General features: G+C 41.3%; 2 pseudogenes across 1 annotated transcript; both read right to left on the reverse strand.

Moving 5' to 3' along the window:
- Positions 1 to 14,379: 14,379 nt before the first annotated feature.
- Positions 14,380 to 16,275, reverse strand: LOC147453429 (uncharacterized; annotated as a pseudogene).
- A 997-nt stretch (positions 16,276 to 17,272) lies between these two features.
- On the reverse strand, positions 17,273 to 18,530 carry LOC147453430 (uncharacterized; annotated as a pseudogene). The gene is made up of 2 exons (XR_015188743.1): positions 17,477 to 18,530; positions 17,273 to 17,389 (listed from the first exon to the last, which is right to left on the reverse strand). The product of XR_015188743.1 is annotated as an uncharacterized LOC147453430 (transcript).
- Between the last annotated feature and the right edge of the window lie 472 nt (positions 18,531 to 19,002).

The following is a 19,002-nucleotide window of genomic DNA, read 5'->3' on the forward strand; positions in this document are numbered from 1 at the left end:
CAAAAGAGGGGAATCACACAAGATTAGAGAGGGATTAACCACCAATTAGTTAAAATCTATGCACACACAAGCAAAAGAGAGCAATCACATAAGATTAGAGAGGGATTGACCACTAATTAGTTAAGATCTAGTTAATCTAAGCATCATAGGCAATGATGGCCTACGCTAGTGTAATTGTGGCATAAACAAATGCGTTCCCTCACTAATTTCACTTGTGTGTTTATGTTTTTGTGGATTTTGAATGTGTCTGCATGAAGCGTTGTGTTCATAATCCCCTAATTTGACACCATCTCTTGCCAATTGTGTGTTTACACACTTTAATTTCACACTAACCCCTTGCTAATTTGACTAATTTTTGTTAACTTACTTTAATATGCTATGAATTCAATTGATCTTCAACGGAAAGGTAATTAAGGTGGTATTCTCAACCTCCCTAGAATCTAAAGATGTGTAGAATTGTGTAGAAATCCCACCATCATGCAATGTAATGTGATGCAATGTAATGATATGCTATGTTGATGCAATGCAATGTTGATGTTATAGATAGAAAATTTTGCGATTATTCATTTTCACGCCGTCGTAATGCCGAAATTTTTAAGAATTGGTGGCGCATGAATTTGATAAGTTTCAATTGCTAATTGATAAATGTGTGTTGCTAATTGGGTGCCTAATTGAGTTGATTGCATGTTTAGATGGTCAATTTCAAGTGTATGTGCATTAAAATCAAGTGTATGTGTATTCTAATTGAGTGTGTGTATGCTAATTTTAGGTGTGTGTACACTATTTTGCCCATGTTTGAGCACCTAAAACTCAATGTGTGCGTTATGATTTTTCAGTTGTGATGATTGATATGTGTTGCGCTCATGCCCAACTAATGATTTGTGAAGTCACATTGCAAATCCGGCAAATTTAACCCTTTTATGTGCGCACCTAAAGATTGGTAAAAACTGTCAATTTATTAGTGTGTGTGCGCCTAAAAAGGTGTTTAATTTGTATGGTTAATTCAATGTTTTGATTGCATAAATGATGTGTGTAAAGTGCTCAAAACAATAATTTACACACTCTAATTGCGTCAATTTTTCACATAATTTTGTCGAGAATTTTGCCGGTTTAATTGCTTAGTCTTGATTCTATTGATAAAATTGCTAGCAATTGAATTCATGTGATTTGTGCAATTTTATTTGGCTACACCATTCCCCAATGTGTGGAGAATTTGTAGAAATTTTTTGGATATTTTTCGGATAATTTTTATAATTTTTTTGTAGTTTTTTGCTAATTTTTGTATTAATTTTGGGATGATTTCATAAAAATTTGATTTTGCAATCTTTATGAGCTATTTTGTGTGTGCGTATTTACGACATCATTTTGTTCGCATTCGTGCCCTCCGTGGTCGAGTTTTGAGCGTTTTACTATTTTCGGGAATTGGATGGACAATTTTGTTGAAATTGGCGTTTTCGGTAAAATCTGTTATTCTCCGTGTGCTTTAGCGTATCGAAAATGTTTGGTTGTGAATGTAGGTGATTTTCTAAGATTCCTAGAATTTTCCAAGAATTTTTGGACTCTTCTGGCAAATTTTGGGATTTTCTGGTGATTTTTTGGAGTTTCGGCCAATTTTTGGAAAAAAAATATTAAAAAAAGGAAAGTTGGGTTCGGCTCCCGCTGTGCCTTGCGGTGCATAAGATTCTCCATCGGGTAGATCTTTACAGTCTCTTGGGACAGTTTCTTTCGTCGTTATAAAATAAAATTAAAAAAAATTTCTCTTTTTCCTCTACCGTCTGCTCTCGTCTCGCTCTGCGTGAACTCACCTCATCCTCTCTCTCTTCTCTAACTTCCCTCTCTCCAGTGTTATTAAAACAAGATGACAAAAAGTGATAAAATCACGAGGCCTGCCATAGAAATTTGCCTTGCTAATAGAAAAATGGAAAGCGAAGATTAATCGAGAAAGAGAGGCAGGTGGTAATCCATTGAATCTAGCATAGTTGCTTTGGGAGACAGAAATTTTAGAGATGAAGTAATTGCCATACACGCATGTTGAGCCTCAAGATCGAGCAGGGGGAAAAACTATGTTGACCAAATGGTTGTAGGTTACAAAAATTGTGTTTGATACATATAATTAGATGAGTTGATATACATCAAAGCAGGTGTTTGGAGGTATGAATGTAGATTTCCTTTGCTTCGATGGTTTGGTGGGCAGGAAGGGAGGGGGAAGTGGGAAGGGAGGGGAGGTCTCCCCTCCGATGATCTTTGGTTTATTTATTTTGGGATCAGCATATATGTGATTGAATGATCTGACCAAAAGCAAAATCTTGTGCCACAAATGTAGTGAGGTTGTTGGCTTCTCACCCAAATATGGTCTAGCATTGAATTATAGATGGTTGTTGTATCTTTGATTTGTTACCGATAGTTCTCCGAATGAAGTAGAGATTCCAACTGTTGGTATTGGGTGTTTGTGGTGTTGATGTCGATGTTGAAGTCCCCTAGTATGATTCTCAGGTTTTTTTAATTGTTTTCTTGTATCAAGTGTTGGAGTTCTAAAAGAAGTGTTTTTATTGGTGTGTTTGGTGATTTGTATACATTCATGACATGGATATGAGTTGTAGTTTGATTTTCGAAAGAGAAAGTTGCATGGATTATTTCAAGTCCTGCTCTTGAGACAGTTTTTTGACATATCGATTAAATGCTTTGATGGTGGAATATAGATACACCATAACCATTATAATGTTGAATATGCTCAAAGTTTGGTGTCAGGGGGTTCGTACTTTTTTTTTTGTTTCGTTTCTTGAAAGCACAAGATACTGGATGACATGAAGTTTGGGATCCCTTGATGTGGTCAATGTGTTTGTTGATTGAGACGATGTTTAATGATGCAACAATATGGTGTGTTTGTGCAAGTGCAACCAGGGGCTCTTTCAAGTAGGACCATCTAGCATCTGTCCGGAGGCGTTTGATTTCTTTCAGGACTATGGGGTCAGTTTTGATGTGGCTCTTGAGAATGGGACTGAGAATATGTAGATTTGCAGGGTCTTTGATACGTGATAGAGCTGTGTAGACCAGGCCATGAGATTGGATCCCAGTACGGTCAAATGCAACTGTTGTCATTGTCAAGCCTTGGGATCTATGGATTGTGCGTGCGTTCGCTGCTAGTATTGGGAGTTGTGTTCTTGAGACTAGGTTGAGTGGATTCTTTCCTACTTGAAAGTCTTTTGTGACTTGAAGTATTGGTGTTCATTGTTTGTTTATGTTTGCATGGTAGAGATGTGCATTTTGGGATCGTTGTCTTCTCCCAATTGAGGTATCGAATAACTCCACCCAAGCTATCAATGATTGTCTCTGTTGTTTTTTGTTTGGAAGATTCCATCCGCAACATTGACCAAACCATCAAGCACATTGATATTGCTAGCACAAAGTTCGACTATCATTCCTGGCTTTAGCTCAAGGATGGAGGATAATCCAGCAGTTACTTGAGGGTTGTTTGGAATGACTAGGTTCTTTGAGCATGTTTTGTGGAATTTTTCATGAGCCTTGATGATGTATGGTGTCTCTTGCAAGTTCTCAAGGACCGTTTGATTGTTATTGGACTTTAGTTTATTTGTGAAGAAAAGATGAGGTGTTGTAAAAATGTCGAAGTTGTTGTTTGCAAATGTGTCATTGATAAATGCAAAGTCTCTTTGTGTTTGCTCCGCAACATGTATCCTATTTAAGACCTCTATAAACAATTCATTTGATTGGCGCATTGGTGTTGTTAGCTCAACGCATGTGACATGTGTGTTCCAGCTCAATGGTGTGAGGATGTCAAGTGTATTGCTTGTGTCGCTGAATATCCAACGATCGCGGACAGGGCTTGCTTGGCAAAGATCGCCACAAAAGATAATGTCCAGGCCACCGAAGGGTTCATTGTGTTTGTGCTTTATAGATCGGAGTCTTGTGTCAATAATACGCAGCAGCATGTTGCCTATTAAGGAAGCCTCGTCAAAAACAACTAGTTTGAGGTTTGCATTTGCCTGGATAGGTCATTGAGGGTGTCGTTGGAAAGAGGGGCCATCTCTGTCAGCATCAATGGAAGGCGCAATGCAGAGTGTATTGTTGTGCCACCAAGGTTGAATGCTGCTTTGCCTGTATATGCCATCAACAGTGTTGTTGGAAGCTCAATATTTCCTTCTATCAAAGGTGCATAGTGTCGAACCAGGCCTTGGATGATTGCACGCAAAGTAAAGGTTTTGCCTGTTCCGGCGCCTCCTATTAAAAGAAGGTGGATTTTGTCAATTGGGTATACTCTCTTTCGTGTCATGATATCATTGTAAAGATGTCTTTGCTCTATATTCAAACTCATGACAATTGAGTGATATTCTTCATTTGGCATTCGAAGGAATCTTGATGATGTTGGTAGTTGAGTGGTATGATGCCTTGTGGTTGGTAGGTCGAGATCAAGCTCATAAGTAAATTGTTCTTGTTGAGTTTCTTGTGAGGAGATTGAGCATGATGTTGATGATTCTTGATTGTTGATTTCTAGTTTTGTGAAAGGCTCCATGTTTTGTGCAATTATAGCAATATTAGACTCATATCTCTCTCTCCAAGTTGATGTCAAAGCATCGAACATGCATTCATCACTTGTGAACGATAGAAACAACAGACATAGTTGGTGGTAATGTCTCTCGCTGTCGATCTCCTTGTTGAAGCTTGTATATCTGATGATTCGAGGCTTCTTGCACTTGTGGTGTGTCCCTTGTGCGATAGTGTATTTGCTTGCATACTCTGCCACACAAATATTTCGTATGCTAGCTGGTCTTTTTGTATACTTTGTTACGAGATCATCAAAGAATATGTCTGTGTCATCAGGATGAAGTATTTGCAAGGAAGTCTTCCTCTTTAACAATAGTGTTCTTTGGGTTTGGTAGTCTGCATTGATGAAGATAAATTGCCTGGTTGTGTTGTGCAATAAAAGAGATAGTGAAATGTACGTTGCTTGTTGAGCTATGATTTCTTGAGCATTGATCAAGGCACCTCCAATTTTCTTAAGACGCTCCAATGTGGGAAGACTCTCCTTCTTGCATTTCTCAAGGATTTTGTTGATTGCTTTGCTTGTGGTCGAATCTGTTTTTGTCATATATGATGTGCAGTATGCAGCAGCTCCATGAGGATTGAAAATAAACTAAATATCAAGATTGCCATCCCACAATGTGCACATTGTTTTGTTGAAATTGTTTGTGTATATATCTTTTGGTTGTCTTTTGAGCAAAAGTGTTGATTCTGAGAGCGAAACTGAGAGTGTCTCAAGGTCCATGTCTTCATCCATGCTTAAAGAGGATAACCAATCATCAAAACTCATTTCAGGGCAGTGTAGCAGAGCTGCAAGTTGGCTTTCGAGTTGTGTCTTATTCGCAAGAAGCATGGATTTCCTTTCTTCACTTGATCGTATTGGGCGCAAGATAGTTGTTTTCCGTGCAGGTGATCTTGGAAATCCAAAACGGCAATGCTTGTTTCTTTTTTTGCAAGTTCTTCGATGGGAATGGATTTGTACTTTTTGTAGGTCAACAGGTAATTCATCTTTGTTACTTGAGATGTATTTATCAACAAAAGCAATCAATTCTTTGTCATCAAAAATCCCAAGCTTTGGAGAATTGTCAATCCAAGTTAATCCATGATCATGGTGGCTTTGTTGGGGTATAAAGCCCAATGTGGTCGCCAAGGTAAGTGGGCGGGCCGCCAGGTATGTACACATATTCTTTTGTAAAAACCTAATAAGAACTCACTATGCTCTACACATTACAGTAGAGCGAGTTCACCATATCGTCATGCTCTTCTTCTCGCACTCTCTCTCGCGTCGCACTTCCGCTCGTACTCCTTCAACTGGTATCAGAGCTCAGATCGAGGCTCGGGGCAGCACTGCAGGAGGCTAGAGTCACCAGCTCAGATTGGAGTGAAATTCGACAGGCAAAGACACGGCCCCAAATCTTGTGGGAAAACCCATAGGGCCGGGTGTGCTCAGAATTTCATTCTGAGGTCATCTCGGTCATCGTTCGGCTTCGACAAAGGTCTGCGCAGGCCATTTTCGACTACGTGGTCTCGGCGGGTGCAGATCCGACTCTGCAAATTTGGGTTTTCGGCCTACGACTGCAGGTGCTAAGGATATCGACACTCCCAGAGTGTTGATTTGTGGCTGTCTACACATCGAAGGACGGCTCATAATTCTTGGAGGCGTGTCACATACGACATGGGCGCATCTACACACAGACTGTAGGCGACATCCACTAGTTCATCAGGTAGCTTATGTTTGTTGCTTGATATTCCAGATTTCATCTTGACATTGCAGGTACTTCCACATAGGATGTATTGTCAGAGATGATGTATGTCTGTTGAGGGTTTGCTGGCTGTGAGTCACGCAGCAAACAACCGCCGCAGCAGTTACAGCATACAGTGGGAAATTTGTGGATGTATGACTTTGTGGGAAGTCTATGTACTGTCAGATTTACTGCAGCCTTTGTTGAGGGTCGAGTGAGGTTTTATTGAGCTGGGGGATTCTCGAATGTTGAGATCCTTTCGGTGATACAGGTCTTGGAGCGATCCCTCGAGCACCCTTAGATAGACAGCTAGGATGTATTGACTGTGAGTTAGACAGTTGGGATTGCATTTTTGCTTTACTGCCATTGAGGCATTGTCGCAGTCTATGCTTACAGGACAGTGACAGGACAGTCAGAGATAGTACAGGTGCAGGACAGGTTTACCCACAGCTTACAATGTCAGAGAGACAGTGTTTTTGAGCTGTTTTTTGGTCTGTTTTTTGAGTACACCAGAGCCATTTTACAAAGGAGACTCTGCCAAAATTTATGCAGAATCTGAAGCTTTTTTGGTTCATTTGACAGGTTGATATTGGTTCAGAGGTTAGTTTACAGGGGAAACTCTGCCGAATTTTTCCCAGGAAAGTAAACTACTGTGAAGCGTAGCTATGGCTGGATCACAGGACACTGCTCTTTACAATATCAAGAAGCTGGATGGAACCAATTTCCCATTGTGGAAGAAGCAGATTTGGCACGTGTTGGTACAAAAGAAGCAGATAAAACCTATAAAGCTCAAGGGGATAAAACCAGAAGATATGGACGAAGATGAATGGAGCGAAATGGATGAATTGGCACTTTCTACCATTATGCTGACTTTGGCAGAAAGCGTTTACTTCAATGTAGCAGACGAGATGTCGGCTTATCAAGCATGGTTAAAGCTGAGTGATCTTTATGAGAAGCAGAGTGCAGCTTCACAGGTATACTGGCTTAAGAAGCTTGTTGACTTGAAGATGAAAGAAGGGACACCTATGTCCAATCATCTGAATGAATTCAACACAATCTATAGTCAGTTGTCAGCTCAAGGTGTCAAGTTTGATGAACCTGTTAGAGCTATGTTCCTGTTGATCACATTGCCAGAAAGTTGGGACACTTTTCGCACAGCTTTGAGTAATTTTGCACCTCCAGATGGTTTGAACATAGCAGGTGTAGAAGGAAGTCTTCTTAATGAAGAAACCAATAGAAAGACAATGGACAAAGGCAAAGGAACAGCCTTAGTTGTCAGGGGAAGGACCAAAGAAAAGTACAAAGGTGGAAAGAGGAATCAGTCTCGTAGCAAGTCCCGCAGTGCTAAAGGCAAGAGTGACATAGAATGCTACCATTGTGGCAAGAAGGGTCACATGAAAAGAGACTACAGAGAATGGAAATCAGAAAAAGGCAAAGAGAAAGCTGAAGACCATGGTGAGAAGAACAAGTCCTCAGTGAAGATTCAAGAAATAAATGTGACAAACACTGTTGCAGAGGATGACAGTCTAGTGTCAGGAGACATCTACTTCTTGAAGAATACAATGGACTCAGCTCTTCTTACAGCATCTGATGAAAATGCACTGAGTGACTGGATTATAGACTCAGGGGCATCACTTCATGTGTCTCCAAACAAGGAGTGGTTTACCTCTTATGTGACCACTAAAGATCATGTTCGGCTAGGCAATGGGCAGACATGTGAGATCTTAGGTGTTGGAGATGTTCAATTGAAGTTTCAGAATGGCTCTTCTTTCACGCTGAAGAATGTGAGACATGTTCCGGCAATTACAAAGAGCTTGATCAGCACAGGTTTACTTGATGATGCTGGCTACGTCACCACTTTTGGACAGAACATGTGGAAGATATCCAAGGGTTCTATGACAGTAGCACATGGAGTAAAGTCTGGAGGACTTTACATGATTTATGTATCAAATGTCTCTAAAAATGTAATCAATGTAACCGAGCAGCCGAACGTTTCTTTGTGGCATAGCCGGTTAGGACATATGTCCAAGAAGGGAATGGAAATCTTGTCTCGTTCTGGTTATTTGCCTGGCTTTTCATTTAATGATTTTGAATTATGTGAACATTGTATGTATGGTAAGCAAACACAGCAGCCACATAAGCATAGAAGCAGTAGAAGAGATACACAGTTGGCACTTGTTCATAGTGATTTGTGTGGACCTATGCCTAACCTATCTCTAGGGGGAGCTTCTTACTTTATCACATTTATAGATGATTACTTGAGGAAAGTATGGGTTTACTTTCTCAAGCACAAGGATGAAGCGTTTAGTGTTTTCAAAACGTTTGTGACACTTGTGGAGAATCAGAGTGGCAAGAAGCTTAAATGCTTACGCACTGACAATGGTGGAGAGTATGTTTCAAAGGCCTTTCAGGACTTTTGTGAGTCAAAAGGTATAAAACGTGAACTTACTGCTCCTTACAATCCTCCTCAAAATGGTGTTGCTGAGAGGATGAATAGGACCATACAAGAGAAGGTCAAAAGTATGTTGTCTAATTCACAGTTGCCAAATGGGTTTTGGACTGAAGCTGTATCAACAACTGTTCATCTTGTAAATAGATCTCCTAGCAAGGTTTTGCAGAAGGATTCAGTGCCAGAGATGGTATGGTCAGGCAAAATGCGCTCATACAAGCATCTCAGAGTCTTTGGCTGTGAGGCATATACTCACGTTCCAAAGGAATTTAGGAACAAACTTGAGCCAAAGAGTAGAAAGTGCATCTTTCTAGGCTATGGTAATTCTGGTGAGATGGGGTACAGACTTTGGGATCCCGAATCCAGAAAGGTTGTCCGCAGCAATGATGTTCACTTTAATGAATCCAAATATCATTCTAAACCAGAGAGGGTTGAGGAGATTAGAAGAGTTGTCTTCCAAGAAGATGGACCTGCACGTGCAAGACAAAATGTCAGGGCTCAAGAGGAGCAAGGACAGGATAGATTGGAACCACAGGTTGTGGCTGAGCCTGAGCCACCTATCGTGCGTAGATCTGGAGGTGTCACGCGACCTCCTGATAGGTTTGTGTTAGGAAATAAGACGTAGCTAAATAGATAATTGAGTAGATTACTTAATGGAGAGAGACAGATTTATATACACGAGATTATAGAGTAGAGAGAGAGAGAGAGAGAGAGTACACACGATATACGTGGTTCACCCAATGTGGGCTACGTCCACGGGAAAGCAGCCACTCAATGGCTTTAGTACTTCAAAACAAGAAGTAGTTTACAAAGGGATTATACCCTTAATGGAGCTCCCGCCTTGCTTCACTCTCACCACCTCACACTGACCTTGTTGCATCAACTTCACACTATGAAATGTGTGTAGAAATGGCCTCCTTTTATAGGCCAAAAGGGCTGCCCTCTCTTATGAGAGACAGCCATGTGTAGCCGCCCTTGTGCGAATAAGTCCAAATCGGACCCTCCAATCCACCCATGTGTGGCCGCCCTTGAGAAGACAAGTCCGCTTTTGAATTCGGCCACCGGCCACCGGCCATTGACTTCCGACCACCGGCAAACCGACCGGTTGTTTTCCGACCACTTTTCGGCCGCCGTCCGGCCATAATATTCCGGTGAAAAAGAAAAGTCTCGGGGGCCGGAAAAAAAAAAGTCTCGGGGGCCTCCGCCCCCGAGGCCTTTAAAGTTGCCCATGATTCTTGTCCGTGAAAATTTTGGTTTCCGATGAGTGATTTTCCTTCACGCACGATGGCTTCTCCTCATAATGGGGGCCTTACAAATGTGCACTTTTACCACAGAAAATTACAAGGGTAAACCAGGCTCCGTACTTAACATTTTGTTCCATCTATGAACTATGTCATGTTGACTGATTGCAATGAGCCTTCATGTTACAAGGAAGCAGTGCAAATGAAAGACTCCGGGAATTGGCAATTGGCCATGTAGTCAGAGATGACAGCTCTGCATAAAAACCAGGCATGGAAGCTAGTTAAATTACCACGGGGCAAAAAGGCTCTACCTTGTAAATGGGTTTACAGGTATAAGATCACCGCTCATGATAGTCAGCCAAAGTACAAAGCAAGGCTTGTTGCCAAGGGCTTTAAGCAAGAACAAGGCATTGACTTTGATGAAGTCTTCTCTCGGGTGGTCAAGATGACTACATTGAGATGCTTTCTTGCATTGGTTGCCATATTAGATTTGGTGTTGCACCAAATGGATGTCAAGACAGCGTTCTTGCATGGTGATTTAGATGTGGAAATTTACATGCAGCAGCCAGAAGGGTTTGTTGAGAAAGGCAAGGAAGATTGGGTATGCCAGTTGTTAAAGAGTCTTTATGGCTTAAAACAATCACCGAGGGCATGGTACCATAAATTCCACAAGTTTATGCTTTCTCAAGGCTACAAACGTAGTGAGTTCGATCACTGTCTATATACAAAGAAGGCTAAGGATGGTAGTTGGCTGATCCTTATTTTGTATGTGGATGACATATTGATTGCTGTCAAGCACTTGGAAGAAATTTCAGCTTTAAAGTCAAAGATGGCAAAATCGTTTGACATGAAAGACATGGGTGAGGCAAGTCATATACTTGGTATGCACATTGAGAGAGACAGATCAAAGAAGTTGATTTGGTTATCTCAAACAGAGTATATTGACAAGGTTTTGCAACGTTTCAATATGGAGAAAGGAAAGGCACTGAGTGTTCCATTGCCACCATATGTGAAACTTAGCAAACAAGATTGTCCTGTGTCTGAGGAAGAACAGGCTGAAATGGATAAGATTCCATATGCGTCTGCAGTGGGTAGTTTGATGTATGCAATGATTGCTACTCGCCCAGACATTGCATTTGCAGTGGGAGTAGTAAGTCGATACATGTCAAACCCAGGCAAGAAACATTGGGAGGCAGTGAAAGGAATATTGAGATACCTGAAAGCTACAAAGAGTATGCGTATATGCTATGGGAGTCAGGAGCTAAGTGTAAAGGGTTTTACAGACTCAGATTATGCAGGTGACTTAGACAACCGAAGGTCTACGTCAGGGTATGTCTTTACATTGGCTGGTGGAGCAGTATCATGGTGTTCTAGATTACAAGATTGTGTTACTCAGTCTACTACAGAGGCTGAATATGTTGCAGCATCAGAGGCATGCAAAGAATCAATTTGGCTTAATCGACTAGTAACAGATTTGGGAATCAAAGAAGAGATACCTGTGTTATATTGTGATAGTCAAAGTGCTATACAATTGGCTCGCAATCCAGTTTATCACTCAAAGACAAAGCATGTGGATGTGAAGTATCATTTCATCAGGGAAATGCTCGAGGATAAGCAACTTCAGCTTGTCAAAGTTCACACCACAGAAAATCCTGCTGATCTACTTACAAAAGGACTTCCCTCAGAGAGCTTTGCGCATTTTCGCAGGCAGTTAGGTGTAGGGTAGTACATCACTTCTCTACATCTCTTGTATATTAGCTTGTATAGTAGCTTCTCTCACACTTAAAGTACCACATTGGACTTTAAGTGGGAGGTTGTTGGGGTATAAAGCCCAATGTGGTCGCCCAGGTAAGTGGGCGGGCCGCCAGGTATGTACACATATTCTTTTGTAAAAACCTAATAAGAACTCACTATGCTCTACACATTACAGTAGAGCGAGTTCACCATATCGTCATGCTCTTCTTCTCCCTCGGTGTAGGGTAGTACACCACTTCTCTACATCTCTTGTATATTAGCTTGTATAGTAGCTTCTCTCACACTTAAAGTACCACATTGGACTTTAAGTGGGAGGTTGTTGGGGTATAAAGCCCAATGTGGTCGCCCAGGTAAGTGGGCGGGCCGCCAGGTATGTACACATATTCTTTTGTAAAAACCTAATAAGAACTCACTATGCTCTACACATTACAGTAGAGCGAGTTCACCATATCGTCGTGCTCTTCTTCTCGCACTCTCTCTCGTGTCGCACTTCCGCTCGTACTCCTTCAGGATTCCCCTATGCTGAAATTATGTGACAAAGAAAAAATCCATGATTTGGCCAAGTATTTTTGAATTTTGTTTCAACTCTTTCTTAAGTGCGTTGAATCTATGGACATAGTATCGAGCTGTGGTGATAGGATTTGCACGAACCAACGCACGAATATAGTGTGCACTAGAGTGAAAATTAGATTTATTGATTTGTGGATTAAGCGCAGAAAGACATTCGTGCAATGGCTTCCATCTTTGCTCTGCACATGATAGAGTGACAAAAAAGGTAGGCTGCCCTATTTGTCGAATCATGGCGAAGACATTACGCTTGAGTTTGGCCTTGTAATCTGATGATGTTCGCAAAGATTTGAAGTCATGATATCCTGATTGGGATGATAGTATTCGCTCAATGTTAGTGTTGTTCTAAACATCTTTTGCGCATAGTTGCATGCCTTGCAATTTTCCCTTGCGTAGACGCACCCATATAGAACCAAGCACCTTGCCGATGATAATCTTCATCACTTTGAAGAATAAATTTTAAATATCTAACGCAAAGCATCTATCCTTGTTTTTGAGCTCCCATTGTGCGACCTTCAAGTAATTTTTTTTTGCAAGGTTTGCATAGGTTCTTCTTTTTCCAAAGAACAAAGTTGGAAATGATAATTCCTCGCAGTCGGCATCATCGAATAGGCTCAGAGGGGAAAATCCTCCGCACGGAGCGACGCTATGGACATGTGCACTGTGATCGATGACTTGCTGTGAAGAATAGATACCATGGACAAGGGTGTCCGAATGTTCATTCACTAACTCATCAACCTCATCTTCTTCATGCAACACTACATCTGGACTCATGTGAAAAGTAGAAACCCAAGCTTCATTAATGGAGGCTTTGTGCTCTATGTATAAAGGGGTGCCAATCAAATCTTTCAATGCTTGGAGCACATAAAAGGGACGTACACCACCACTAAGGTATGCATGGGCATACTCAAGTTTACGCTTAATCTCCACAAGGATTGTAGCGTGCTCATTACTAAAACGCAGCAAGATTGCTTGAATTCTTGTCAAGTCTACCATGACATTAACGACACTGCCTCGTAGCCCAAATTGACCCTCATAATTGAGTTCTCATATTTGAGTGAAAGGAATGCGAAGTGATACAAGGCGTTTCTCGATTGCATTTAACAATACAATGCTTCCAATACTTTCATTGAGGAGAGAATGTGGATATATGCAAAAGAGCGGCTTCCTTTGAGATTTCAAGCTTTGCTTACAGGAGAAACAAACTCTTTTGTCTACAGCAGAGTTAAATGTTTGCAATTCCATCAAGGTTTGGAGAAAAGATGCTTCGAGCACACTCAAACAATGCAAACTCTTTTTGAACAAAAGACTACCACAACTTAAACATCCATATGCAGGAGTGTCTTGAATTTCCACTAGATACTTTTGTTTCCTAGATCTTTTATTAGATTGAGGCACAACATTGTCTTCATGCAACATTTTCAATATTGAGTAAACTTTCTTTTGAATTTGTTTCAAAGTGTAAGAAGAACAAACTTGTGCTCGAAATCGAGAAGCTATATGCAATGCTGTCTCATTTGGAAAACTCTTCACAACATCCACCAATCTAGCGGCAAGATCTTTAGGCCAAGAGCAATGCTTACGTTTCTTGGTGGAAGGCGATTGTGGAAAAACAAACAATCCATCTTGACAAATAAAGACGAACAAGCCATGAGAAGAGGAAGAAGATGCAACACAAGGATTAGCATTGAAAGAATGTTGATGATTTTGTTCTTGAAACACATGAACAATACATTGAAACTCCAAGACATGGCAAGCTAGATTGATCAAATTGATTGAAAGCAAAGGAGAATTTGTTCTTGTGCCCATACGTTGGTAAACCAGAGATTCAAGAGTTTTGTCGTCAACATTACAATCAACACGCTCATCATTCCACAATTTCAGCCACACACTTGTGATCTCCAAGTCGTGAGAACGAAATTTTGCAACAATATGCTTGGACAAAATATTCTCTAATGAATTGATAGAGATATCTACACCACATACAAACAACAATGCCCTTAAAACATCTTGATTACAAGGAGATGTCGTCCAAAAAGTTGAGTCGATTGAACATTGGATGTCATTTATACAAAAAACAGCTTTATCGTCAAGAGATAATCCCGCCATAATGCCTAGATACAAAAGGATATTCATCAGAATATAATCTTCCTAGAGGAGTGCAAGGCACATTAGATAGACAGCATCTTCCTATTCAGATTTAAAGCTTGTTACATACCCATGTGCATCATTTGAGAAATGCCCAACTCTTTTCATTCCCACCAAGGAAGCTTTCAAACTCACTAGATCAGTTTCATACAAATGCAAAAAAGAAGAGGGTAGGCGAAGGACTTGGTCAACAATCTTTATATGCAAGGTGATGGAAATGCCTTTACCATCACGAGGAACCAGCTTTGTTTAAAGACCAAGAACTTTCCAAATTTGAACAACTTTGTTACAAGCAAAACAATGAGGATTAGAGCTTTGGCGATTGACTTGGGCAGATTTGCAAACTCCACATAAATACTCCAATCCAACGCTGTTGACGTTAACAACCTCAAGAGAACTGAACAACTGAAATTAACATAAAGAAATCACACAATGCACAATGAATACAACGAACCTACCAAGAAGAACTCACCGTTTTTCCAAATCCCATATTGGCAATCTGCTTATCATGGATATCTTTGAAAGCCAACTTCAATTGAGTGGGCAATGGCAGCAGGATAGTGTAGTCCACGACAGACAATGTGTTAGAGAATTGTTTGAAGACATTTATGTTGTGGGCCACACAATCATAAAATCCATTCTCTTTGACTTCATTGGATATGTTATAAAAGTCAACCTTTCGAGAAGGTACAAACAAAAGCTGTAGCAATAACAAACAGTCAAAACACTGTCAAGAACACTTAGAGCTGTGTATAGAAGTTTACCGTTGCTCTATCAACATCAGCAAGACCATCAGCAACAATAAGCCTAGTGCCACTACCGTCATCACTTTTCGCCATTTTCTCCACCTTGATAACAGTAAATGCTACAGTAGGCACACCATCTTCAATTGAAGAAGTCCATGATGAGACAAGATCTTTAATCTTGTGCTCAGGAAAGAGAGTTAGCACAAAGTCGAATGAAGGAGCCTTCACAATAGATGTAGTTGCATCAGCATAGAGAGCAAGTTGGCAAGTGCCTCCATCACTAGGATTCTTTTTCCTCACAACAGGGCCCTCAATACGTATAAAATCACCCACCACAAATGAGTTGACAAACTGTTCAATATAATTTTCTGCCACAACAAAAGTGATAGTATGATGTGCAACCTTGTCCACAAGATCAGCCTTCAAAAATCTGCTATAGTTTGTTTTTTGGATTTTGTATGTGCCATATTTTGCAAGCACCTTGCCAACGAAGACAAAATGGTAGTTAATAGCATCAGCAAGCTCAGATATAAGAAGCTCAGGCGTGATTGAATCAATGCCAATTGAGATTCAAAAGAATCAACAATAGGTCTTGGCTCTTCTTTAATAGATGCTAAGCCCAGCGAACGACTCACACCGACATAGGGAGTGGCAATCCCAGAAGAGCGAAGCGGTGTTTGCCCTACATCACATGACACATGATACTATTATTATCGATTACACATTGGTAAGCCACAGAAATTGGAAACAAAGCTAACCTCTCGCAGTGGCCATTCCTCTTGCAATCTAAGAGCTTTTTGAACAGATTTTGGAGATTTCTTTAACTTGGCTTTGGGACTAAGCTTTTTAAATGCTGAGTTTGGAGAACCCACTAAGCTACTTGACGATCCAAGGCCCCCACTTTCAGACACAACTTCATGCAAGTTTTCAGTTCTAAGAGCTGCACTTAAAGTCTCAAAGTAGTCATTGCTTGAGTTTGTAGTGAAAGCATCTATAATCAAGAGCAAGTTCAAAACAATTTCCAAGATAAGCAAGACAACAAGACTCTTAAGCACCAAAAGAGGAAACGAAATGCAGAGGTATATTACCATCCATATTCGAATCCATAGCGCCTTGGTATAGAGAGTGATGCTATGCTTTGATAATAGATGTGGCTATAAGGTTTAAAAGACTGTACTATAGAGGAAGTAAAACTCTCAACAAGAGTGATCTCAGAATAGGAGGCTTGTGAAACTGATGGTTCTTCAAAATACCTTTGGCTTTTATATACTAACAACTCAAAGAGTGAAACGTGATGGATAATCTTGAGTACTTCAAGAAAGATAGTTTGAAAGTTCCACTCAAAGGTTGGCAGTAAATGCAAATTTTTACATTTGTTACCATCTATCATTATATAATATTGGGTCACGACCTATACACTCCATAAAGAGAGAGAGAGAGAGAGAGAGAGAGAGAGAGAGAGAGAGAGAGAGAGAGAGAAAAGGCTGCTCTTTTAATTAACTCTACCTCGATTTTTGCAATAACAATAAAAGCTACAAATAACTCAACTATTACTAGAGAGAGGAGAGAAGGGAAGACAGGTGCATCATAAATAAACTCAACTATTATTAGAGAGAGGAGAGAGGAGAAGAGAAGTGCAAGGCTGCAAATGAAATGAGAACTACAACTAAGTAAATTAAGAAATCTAGAAAAGAGAAACAAATATGATTCTAAATCATCACATCAAAACGGATTTATTTTCATTCATAATATTAATAACGAACCTTGAGACAATAAAATTGAATATTGAAAGTTGAATCATTTTTTAACATTAAAAAAATATCCGCATAGCCATAAATTTTCAATGTCAAATCCCCAAAACCTAACCACAAACTCAGCTAGTCCAAATAATCCATCAATAGGATTAAATCATGGACCAAAATTGCATCATAGAATGTGGAGCCAATCGTTTTTAATTAAGAGCACCTCGCCACACCAAAAAAAAAATTATAGCAAAGCAAAGCATAAAGTCCATCAACAACAATTGGACAAACTTCGAGATATAATTAATTTCGAAAACATTACACAACTTCAAACTTAATTGACACCGTAAAAGTTACATCTATTATAGTCTTCAAATTATTTAGCCCGTAACAAAGTGTGCTTGACCTCGACATACATTAAGCCACCCAAACCATCCAATCCCGTCAATGGCTCCGTACCACCCTGCAAAAAACAGCAAACTGTTAAAACAAACAACCAACTGATAGAAAGCAACAAATCAAACCAAAAAAAAATATCTTTGCAACATACCGTAAATCAACACAAATGCCGGTGACGAGGCACATGTGACACCAAACCGCCATAGACCGGCAGGCAGGACGACACAGCAGAGCAACGCAACACACCGCAGCAAAGCTGCACAATAGAACGCCCCGATCCACCACAGACCGACGGAGAAGACGACAATGCAGCGCGACAACACCGGAAATAGCAGCAGCAGAACAGATCAGCGTCCAAGATCCATCCCAGGTCGGCGGAGGAGACATCCTAACAGAGCAGCAAAACCCCGATGCATAGAGCAGCACGGCACAGAACAGGACAGCCCAATCCACCACAGACCGACGGAGAGGACGGCAATGCAGCACGACATAACCAGAAACAGCAACACCACCACAGATCGGCATCCAAGATCCGCCATAGATCGGCGAAGGCGATGTCCTAACATAGCAGCATGGCCCTTATCCACAGAGCAGCACAGCACCACATGTTCAAGGGCCACTTCAGATCGGCGAAGGAGACGAGAAAAAAGAGCAGCACAACCCGGAGACACAGAGCAACACAGCACCAAGGCACGACCCCAATCCACCATAGACCAGCGAACCAAGAACACGAGGCACCCGCAGAGAAGCACAACAGAGCACAAGCACGGCCCAAATCCGCCATAGATCGGCGAGCAGGACGGCAAACCACAGCAACGCAAGACTGCGGAGAGGCAGGGCACTAAATCACGCCCAACAGCGCCATAGACCAACGAGAAGAACCACGCCACAAAAGCCAACATGTTCTCAACAACCCCATGCAAGAAGCAGGACAGCACTACAGGAGCGGAGCAGGACAGCAGAGCAGGAGCGCGGCCTAGAACCGCCACAGGCCGGCGAGCAGGGCGATGTGCCCCTATGGCGTCATGCGCGAACGAGGACAGCACTACGGGAGCGGAGCAGGACAGCAGAGCAGGAGCACGGCCGAGAAGCGCCATAGGCCGGCGAACAGGATGACAGAGAGCAGCAAGACAAGAACGTGCAGAGGCACCCCATGCGCAGCGCACACCTACGACCAAGAACCGCCATAGACCCGCCCCCCTTGAGCCTTGCCTACCCTACTAAGGGTTCATCAGCCCTAACCCTAAGGAGACCTCCCTCCACGAGGCTCCACTCCAAAAGAGGGAAGAAGCATAATGCATGCACTCATTATAAGGCCCTCCCACCAACCCCAGTTTAAGCCTTCTAGCTTGCAGCTTGCACCCAACGTCCACCACTCGGAATCCAATGCACCTATCCTCTCAAGAGCCACTCAAAACTACATACTTTATTTTTTATTTTTCACACTTATTTATAAAATGCATGTCATATTTTTCCCTAAGAAAAAATGCAAACCACCACTATGGCCTTAGCCCTTTGGGCAGGCCAAAAAAAAACCGGGGTCGAGTGTATTTTAACTGGCCGAAATTCTAAAATCCCGGTTAGATTTTCAGCTTGCCTTGAAGAAAACCGTCAAAAGCAAAAGCTTCAAATTTTGACCTAAAAGCCGGTAGAATTTCGAGTTTGCACTCATTTTCT

Source organism: Adiantum capillus-veneris, chromosome 7 (assembly GCF_014529385.1).
Source record: "Adiantum capillus-veneris isolate H3 chromosome 7, ASM1452938v2, whole genome shotgun sequence".
NCBI classification, from domain to species: Eukaryota; Viridiplantae; Streptophyta; class Polypodiopsida; order Polypodiales; family Pteridaceae; genus Adiantum; species Adiantum capillus-veneris.